The 8842-nt window shown below is 25.4% G+C and overlaps 1 long non-coding RNA gene across 1 annotated transcript in view; it reads left to right on the top strand.

Moving 5' to 3' along the window:
* Window positions 1–4926: 4926 nt before the first annotated feature.
* The window catches only part of LOC112600453, a 10488-nt gene continuing 6572 nt past the window's right edge, over window positions 4927–8842 (top strand). Inside the window, exons 1-2 of the long non-coding RNA XR_003115001.1 lie at window positions 4927–5136; window positions 5754–6360. This is a non-coding gene — a long non-coding RNA (uncharacterized LOC112600453). The remainder of the gene's footprint in view (window positions 5137–5753; window positions 6361–8842) is intronic.

Genomic DNA, 8842 nt, shown 5'->3' with positions numbered 1-8842 from the left:
TATTATTAATCATACTTATTTTATAGAGCTCATAAGTCATAAATAAAAAATTATAAAATGTATTGTATAAATTAAAATTTTTATATAATAACCTAACATGTTATAAGTAAATAATTTACACATAATATTTAATTTAAAAACGCACAACCTTTATTACTAATAGTTGAAGGAACACATTTTCATACCTTATTACAGTCTTATATCTAATTTAGTAATAATTACAAGATTAATTTAAACTTGAGATCGCAACCTTTTAATTTCTTGTTATTTTTTTTGTTTTAGAATTTATTCATTTATTTAAAATAAAAACAGACAAAATAAATATTTGTATAAACCAAAAAAAAAAATCAACTTTATAACTTTAACATAAAAAACAATTTACAAAATATTATATGAAATATATAAATCATATTAAAAACTTAAAGAAACATTTTATAGCTACCTTCTTCCTCGTAGTAAAAAATAAAAATATAATACTTAATATTTTAATGAACAAAAAATAAATCAACTCATATTTGAGTTTAAAAAATATTCATAAATTATATGAATACAATTATTCAATGAATTAAAAATAATAATCATAATAATAAAAACTTAAAACTATTCACAAAACACTTTATTGGTAACTATCTATTATTATGTTATAAGAAACTTAAGTCTTTATTATTAATGAAAACAGTAAAAAAAAAAAAGTTAAACTTTGGCAGTTTTACGAGTTTAATTCTTGTTCATGTGGTAGATTATCGTAGAAATCATGAACATCTTTGGGCAAAACAATTTTAAATTTCTGCAAGTCACTCCACTTTGAGAGTATTAGAACATTTCTTCTTTGGTATAAGTTTGGTACCTACCTACTTCTTTGTTAATATCAATACTTTTTCTTGAACGATTATATTATGGAATTGCCTAATACTCATCATCAAAATCTAACTTGAAATAAATTTTTTGTGATTTTGGATCATAATTTAATGCTCTTATATCTTTTACTTTTGAATCTCCTTTAGATTTTCCAGGTCTTATAGACTTATAAAATATAACGCCTTTGTAATCGTTGAAATCTGAATGAACCATCATAGTTCATAGTTGATTCATACGGATTAGGTTTTTGGCGTGCAAGTTTGGTAAGCTTCATGTAATCCGATGGTAAATAAATTTCTTTATTTTTCAAAAATTTTTCGACAATGCTATGGACACTGTCACAAAGCATCTGTGTGTGTCCTTTAACCAAAAATGTTTGTTCAATTATAGAAAACTGGAGTAAGACATTTCGATGGTTGCACGACAAAAGAGAACAAGTGACTTACATCAAGATTTTCAAGAAAGCAAAAAAAACGATTTTTATGTTGTTTTTAATTTCCAATTTGGATCATTTTTTTTTCGTTGAATTTCCAAATATTTTTATATGTACATTTTTGATAATATTTTTGTTGTTTTTACAGTCATACATTTTTTTATTAGATAAATTAATTATTTAAGAAGTAGGAACAATTTTTATAAAATAATTTGAATTTTTGTCGCTTGTACCCCAATTTTTTATTGATGATAAATATTGTTATCACTTATCTCCTTCAAATTGTAATCGCATTTATTACATAATTTAATAATAAATGTAATTATATCATTAGCTTTATTTCTTTTAATAAAAAGTATTAATACAAGTAAATTTATTTATTCTAATATATAAAAATATATGATACGGAATCAGATTCTAACTTGTTCCTGAAGTTAATTCGAACATTCAATTCATGTTTCCAAATGACATCGTTCGGAGCAACAGAAATAGTTAAAAATAATGCTGCAAATAGTCAACAATTTAATTCAACATTCAAAATCAAAGGCCAAGTTTATCATAGAGTGGGCTCATTGCTACCAATTCCAAACGAACCACATACATTTTTACAAATTTACTTTATGGTCGGTGAGGATATTTGGTGTTTTGTTATTTTTATGGGCGGTCATCATTCACAGTGTTCCATTCATCTCAGACATATACCAGTATATACGACATTCCCTATCACTTACAATAATTTAATTATTTTTTATTTGAATACCAAAATATTCATTAGATATAATTTATATGGCAAAACAACGTTTGCCGGGTCAGCTTGTTAAATATAAAATAAATACAATTACTGTGTTAAAAAACAATGTATTTTAAAAATATAAATTTGTTTATATTAATAAAAATCAATGGATAGTAATAAAATTTAATATATTCATTTATTCCAATATTATAGGGACTTGCCAAGTAATTTAATAAATATGATAAAAACAGCATAATGTAAAACTTAACAAAAAAAAAAAATAATAACAAAAATTAAAAAAGCTATCTCTTTTAGTTTACTTTAGAGTAGATATACACTAAAATATAATTATAAATTATGATAAAATTAAAATTATTTTAGACCTATTTCGATTCCAAGGACGTAACAGTCAGTTTCTGGTAAAGCATCATTTATGGTCAGGTCTGATTGCATTAATTGTAGATATTCATCATGATACTTCTGTGGTATTATACTACCATTACAAAGCTTAATGAGGTCAACTCTCTTCTCATTTGATATGTATATTTAAACTTTTATCATAGCACTGTGATAATTCTGTAGTTTTATTTTTATTTTTTTTAACTTTAAAATTTTAGAATTTTCTTCGGATTTGTATGTAAAAAAAAACATGAATTTCAGGAAGTCCTTCTAAAGGTTTTACAAAAAGGAAAGACTTAACTTTAGTAACTAAGATTACTTCTTCATCTGTGGTTTTCAATACCTTAGTAAAAAATTGAGTTGCTAATTTTTTCCAATCAATAAAATCCGAATATTATAAATTTTTAACATCAATAGGAAATGGCTTACATTGTGCATTTGTAATGGAAGTGGACCATTAACTTGGTGCCCAAATAGTTTTATTTCTGACAAACGCTCAATGGTAGCGTGAATTAAATCCACTGGCATGTAGGTATATGACCGGGTAGGAGAAAAGTAATTTTAACTTCTTCAATGAATTTAAATTTTGTAGTATGTATCATAGCTAACATAGCACGGTTTTTATTTTGTCCACTACACGAGTCGCAAAAAAAAGATACTGATTTATAAATATGTTTTTTGTCCAAGTCCAATAGATATTTATACACACAAGTAAAAATTTCATTGCAACCGCGTGCTCCAGTAGTCTCACCCCATAAATATGATAGTGCGTTCTGTGAGCCAGATTCATAGATGGTTAAATTAAACATACTATACTTGCGGCTGTAATATAAGTTCATATTTGATCCTTGTGGAGTATTCAACACTTTCTGAAGATCAAAACTCATACAAATAAAATTGTATAAAATAAATAAAAATAATGCAATAGCTGAATTGAGGCTTTGGCGGTGCCACTGTGTCAGGGTAACGCACCTGAATTATACCTACCTAAAACAGATATTGATGCTCTTACTGAATGCAATTTAAAAATTTATCTGAACATTTATCTTTTAATTAAAATATTATGCAAGTTGACAGTTTCCACTATAACTCCCAAACGTTCTCAGTACTTAAACGAGTCAAAATATATTTCCATAACACAATATGTGAAGCAAGTTCATTGTTATAATTAATTATTAAAGTACCAAATTTTATTTTATATTAAAAATTAAATAATTATTAATCATTTTTAATGATTTCATGATTGAAATAGTTTAACTATGATGGCTGTTCATAAATCAATTGAAGTTAATCCTGATAATGTGATTGATAAGTTGGCTGTTTAGCCAAGAAAATTAGTTTCTTTTATAAACCGTACAAGATATATATAATAATATATGTATACATAGGTACATTATATTACATCACAAACAAAATAAATTTAATATTTTAATAAATTTAATATTCTCATTGTAAATAATTTATTATAAGTTAAATAAAGTGTGCAGAATTTTAAAGCAAACATTAATCATTTTGTATGTATTAAGTTAGCTTTAGGATTTTTGATAAAATAATATTCCCAGCTACCACTCACCCCTGTACATGAAAATTTAGTAGGTATTAATATACCTAAACGTATAATCACGCCACTGACTTAGTGCTCTATTCATATTTATACGAGCTCTGGTAATGAGATGTGGTAGCATATTATTAATAATATACAGATTTTAGGAATACTACGTTGTGTTGCGCTGTTAATGTAAAATTGCACTATCACCGTGAATTGGAAAAAAAACATGTCATGTTTTTACTTTTTAACCATCTTATTCTTGGAATGTATATTCTACTCGCACATACATCAATGTAAATTATAGAACTATATTTAATGTATTAAATATATTAATTGTATTTTGAGCTTAGTACACATATCATAATACACATTTGTTTTCTATGTATTCAATACACAAATATGTTTATATGTAAATAATTAAAATAACAATTATTATGTTCAAAACTCATTTTTACATTTCAAAAATGTTTACAAAAATTAAAAACAATACACATAACTAAATAGATAAAATTATTATTTTTACATCGTGTATTGCTTGAACAATCAAGAATTTTTTCTGCCGATTTTTCTGTAACTTTTACTAAATTATAATGATTTTAATTTTAGAAGATTCCACAGTTGTATTTTTTTGCCGCCTTCATAAAATACATAATAAATTAAATCGCGCTACACATTGCATTTTTTTAATGTTTAATTAAATATCAGCCTTACAAATTTAACTTTTAAATTTTAATATAACTAGTACCAATCGATGTCTCATCAGCAGTATACGAAATAAATATACAGAAACTACCTCCACAAACATATCAAAATATATTAAAATCATAAAATCTTATCAAATTAAGTATTGTTCCTCTTATCATTTTGTCTGACAACTGCTGATCTCCCGGTTCGCGTTTTTTTTTATCATTATTTAATTTCAAAATATATGGTTCATGATAAATTATTTGCATTCTCTGATGTGCGAAAGAGTTTAATTTCTTAAAACATATTATTGTTATTGCTTTTATTTATTATTATTTGTATACATTCATATTATGTTTTCAAATACGTCAGTTTTACGAGTTATTACACCTCGAATCATAGTGCCTACTGCCTAGTTCTTTTTTTGATGGCAAATCAAAAAAATGCTTTAAGAAAATTGTGTGATGTATCTTTTTACAAGTAAATGATTTTAATTAAATTACATATAATTTTTATTAGTAGATTTTAATAATATTATAGAAATAGAATTTAAAAACATTATCAATTATTGAATTCTGGTCCAATATGTGACCTACTATTGAATATTTATACTAATAAGTGACCCATCTCTTATTTTAACTTTCTAGCAATCAGCAAAGTACCTATTACTTTAAGTATAAAGTTATAATGTATATAAAATACCGTTTAACCAGCAACCATGTATAATGTTTTTAAGGGTTAAATAGTTGATTAAATTTAAATGACTTATATAGTTAAATTAATACACTGATATATAGAATAAAACAAGAGTTAAATATCTATGATATATCTCAATATGTTGTTCTTCCAACTTCTTAACATATGATGTTTCCTATACTTTTGTTTTTATACTGGAGTCTTGTAATATTTGGCTAACACTATTATAATTGTTTTTGTAAATCTAAATAATAGTTTGTATTACGAGGGTCATCTAGAAAGTAAGGTTACAATGGCCATGTAAGGTGGAGGAAATTTTTTTTTCCAATTTCTTATCACTGGTGGGTAGAGTGATTCCTAACAGTTAAAACAAATCATCAATTGCGTTAATATTGTTACAGCAGCCAAACACGTCAAACAGTTCCACTTACCGCAGTTGTGAGAACACCTTGAATTTCAGTTTCTTACTTTGCCTAACAAATCTGCAACTAGTATTCATCTCTAGCTTGTGGAAACCTATGGATCCAAGGTGATGACACGTGGGTGTGTCACTATACTCCAGAGTCTTAAAGGCAGTCTCTAAAGTGGCACTATACCCATTTACCACCAATCAAAAAATTTAAAATCAAATTTTTAGAAATAAAAATCATAGAATCTGCCTTTTGGGACTGAAAAGGGATATTATTTGTCAATTTTATGGCTAAAATACCACCATAAATGCATACTGTGAGTCACTTTGGAAGTTGAGAAAAAAAAATCAATGACAAAAAAAGACTCTTGGTATGTCACTCCTTCATGACAATGCCAGATCTTATACCGCCCGTCTCACTCAGGACCTGTTTATTTCATTTGGGTGGGATATTGTGACTCATCCACTTTACTCGCTAGACCTGGTACCATCGAATTGTCATCTTTTCAATAAATTAATGGAGTTATTAGGTGGACATTGATTTTCAAATGACTAAGAGGTTCAGGATGCTGTCGAAAAGTGGTTTCGGAAGGTGGAGCGTAAGTATACAATGAGAATATAAAAAATTTGGTCCTTAGACTTCAAAAGTTTATTGATCTCAAAGGAATTTATATAGATAAATAATGACATGTTTTGATAATTATCTTGAAAATTCCATTTAAATATATTAATTTTTTAATGTTTAACACATGTTGTAACTTTACTTTCTGAAAGACCCTTGTATATTTGTGATGATGTATAGTAATCATTAGTAGCTATTTGAATTGTTTTATTAGAAAAATATGTTGTTTTAATAACCCTGTAGAATTATTGTTATTTTGTTAGTATTGTTTCAAGAAATCCATGAATTTATGACATAACTTAAATAGCAAATTATATAATATTTATGTATTTTATATCAATATATTGGTACTTATATGTGTGTAGTATATATGTATATATCTTAGTAATAGCTTCATTATATGTATACTAAGTATGTTTAGAACATATTAATAAGGTAGGAAAGTAAAATAATTATAGTTTAAGCAATAGGTTGTAAAAAATTGTATTACTACAGTGGCGCCAGGGTCTTTAAAATATGGTGGTTCAAAATATCATTTTACTTAGGTGGGTGGGTGTTTGTTGGTACTGGGGTGTATAATAATATAATATCAAGTTATAATTTAGTAGGCATAATTGTAATTTATATAACTCTATGAACATATTAGATAGGTATCTTCTGGTACAAGTTAACAACACAGTTAAATAAAATAGAACATTAATTTACCGTTTGCCGTGTGCATAACTGCATAAGGATATTAAACACAGAATAATAAACATGAATAATGAATGCGTGTGTCGTAGTGTGTTCTATATTTTATCTTTGGGCAATAATTATTGTATAGATAATAATAACGCGGACCTGTTGGCTGTCACCAGTTTTAGTATAAAATGTAAAATAATAAACATCGATCTATTTTAATTTTATAAGAACCATTTAGCTTGAACAATATTTATTTTAGTTATTAGTTATTTTATTTAATATGAAAGAGGAGTACATTGTACTATTGGTACTTGTACATTTGTACTACTCGAACTCTCGAAAAAGACGTCTCTCCATCTCTTGAATCTTGATTTTAAACTGTATTTGCCATTTGGTTATAATTATAAACCATCAGATATTCATATCATTGTTGTGTCTTGTGTTTTGATAATTTAACCATTTTTCTAAATGCCTGTGAATTGTGTTACGTGTAACAAAAGTAGAAACCTTAATAAAACAAATTGGCAAGACACGTCGAGTCATGTAAAAATTAAAAACAGAAATCAATACAATTTCATTGCCGATTGTTTCTATTCAAATTATTTTCAAAAACGAGTGATGGAACTTATGAGTTAGGTAAGTGTTATTATTATTAATATAAATTAGAATTTTGTTTGTAATTACTTTTTTCATAGTCTTATAGTATTAGATACTAGAGATTAGAGAACCTAGTCTTTACGTATGTAGGTACTTATATTTTCTTTGTAAATACTTGATTTATTGAACACCTAATTTATAGATATAATTATATAATTAATAATTATCAAATAAGTATATAAAGCTAATAATATAACGTAAATATTAAATAATAGTTGGATTCTAAATGTTTGAATTTGACTTAAGTATATTAATATTTTATACAAAATATGAACATAAACTTTAATATATATTTTTACAAAATTAATATTTACAAAATAATAATGATATTCAATTTAATTCTACCAAATTAATTTTAAATCTATTATTTATTTTCTGTTCTTAGTAGATAGATACTTATGTTACTCATGATTAAATTGTAATAAAAACATACCAGGTAGATTATTTAGTGCATTACCTAATATTTTAGTTTTAATTTTCTTGATTTCAATTTTCATATAATTTAGGTGAATATCGATAACAGTTATGATAGTAACAAAATAATTAAATTGGTTTGACAGATACTAATGTAAAAACATTCAGCAGTAGATTATTGTAAATTCACCTAATATTTTTAGTTTATTAATTTTAATTATTCTTGATTTCATTTTGCATATAATTTAGGTGAATATAGATAACAGTTGTAATAGTCCACCAAAATAGTGAGTTGGTTTGACAGATACTAATGTAAAAACATTCCAGGTAGATTATTTGAGTGCATTACTAATATTTTAGTTTTAATTTTCTTGATTTCAATTTGCATATAATTTAGGAGTGAATATGGAGATAACAGTTGTAATAGTCACCAAAAGTAGATATTGGTTTGACAGATATAATGTAAAGGAAAATATTTTAGGTAAATATTAAATAACATTAAAAATTTTTGAACATATTAGAAAACAATTCTTTAATTATAATATAATACAATTTAGCATACTTTAGAGAAAATATTAAGTTGTTTAAATTTCAAGCAATAAAAACTAAATATTGCGTTTTACTAAATTTTATTGTATACATTTATACATTTGTGTTATAATATCAATTATTCTTTGTCCAGATAAGTTCGGACTGTTCATCGTACT

This window comes from Melanaphis sacchari, unplaced genomic scaffold, assembly GCF_002803265.2.
Source record: "Melanaphis sacchari strain LSU unplaced genomic scaffold, SCAv2.0 Contig64_pilon_pilon, whole genome shotgun sequence".
Taxonomy (NCBI): domain Eukaryota; kingdom Metazoa; phylum Arthropoda; class Insecta; order Hemiptera; family Aphididae; genus Melanaphis; species Melanaphis sacchari.
The sequence above is the reverse complement of the archived record's forward strand: the minus strand, read 5'-3'. Positions and strand labels throughout refer to the sequence as shown.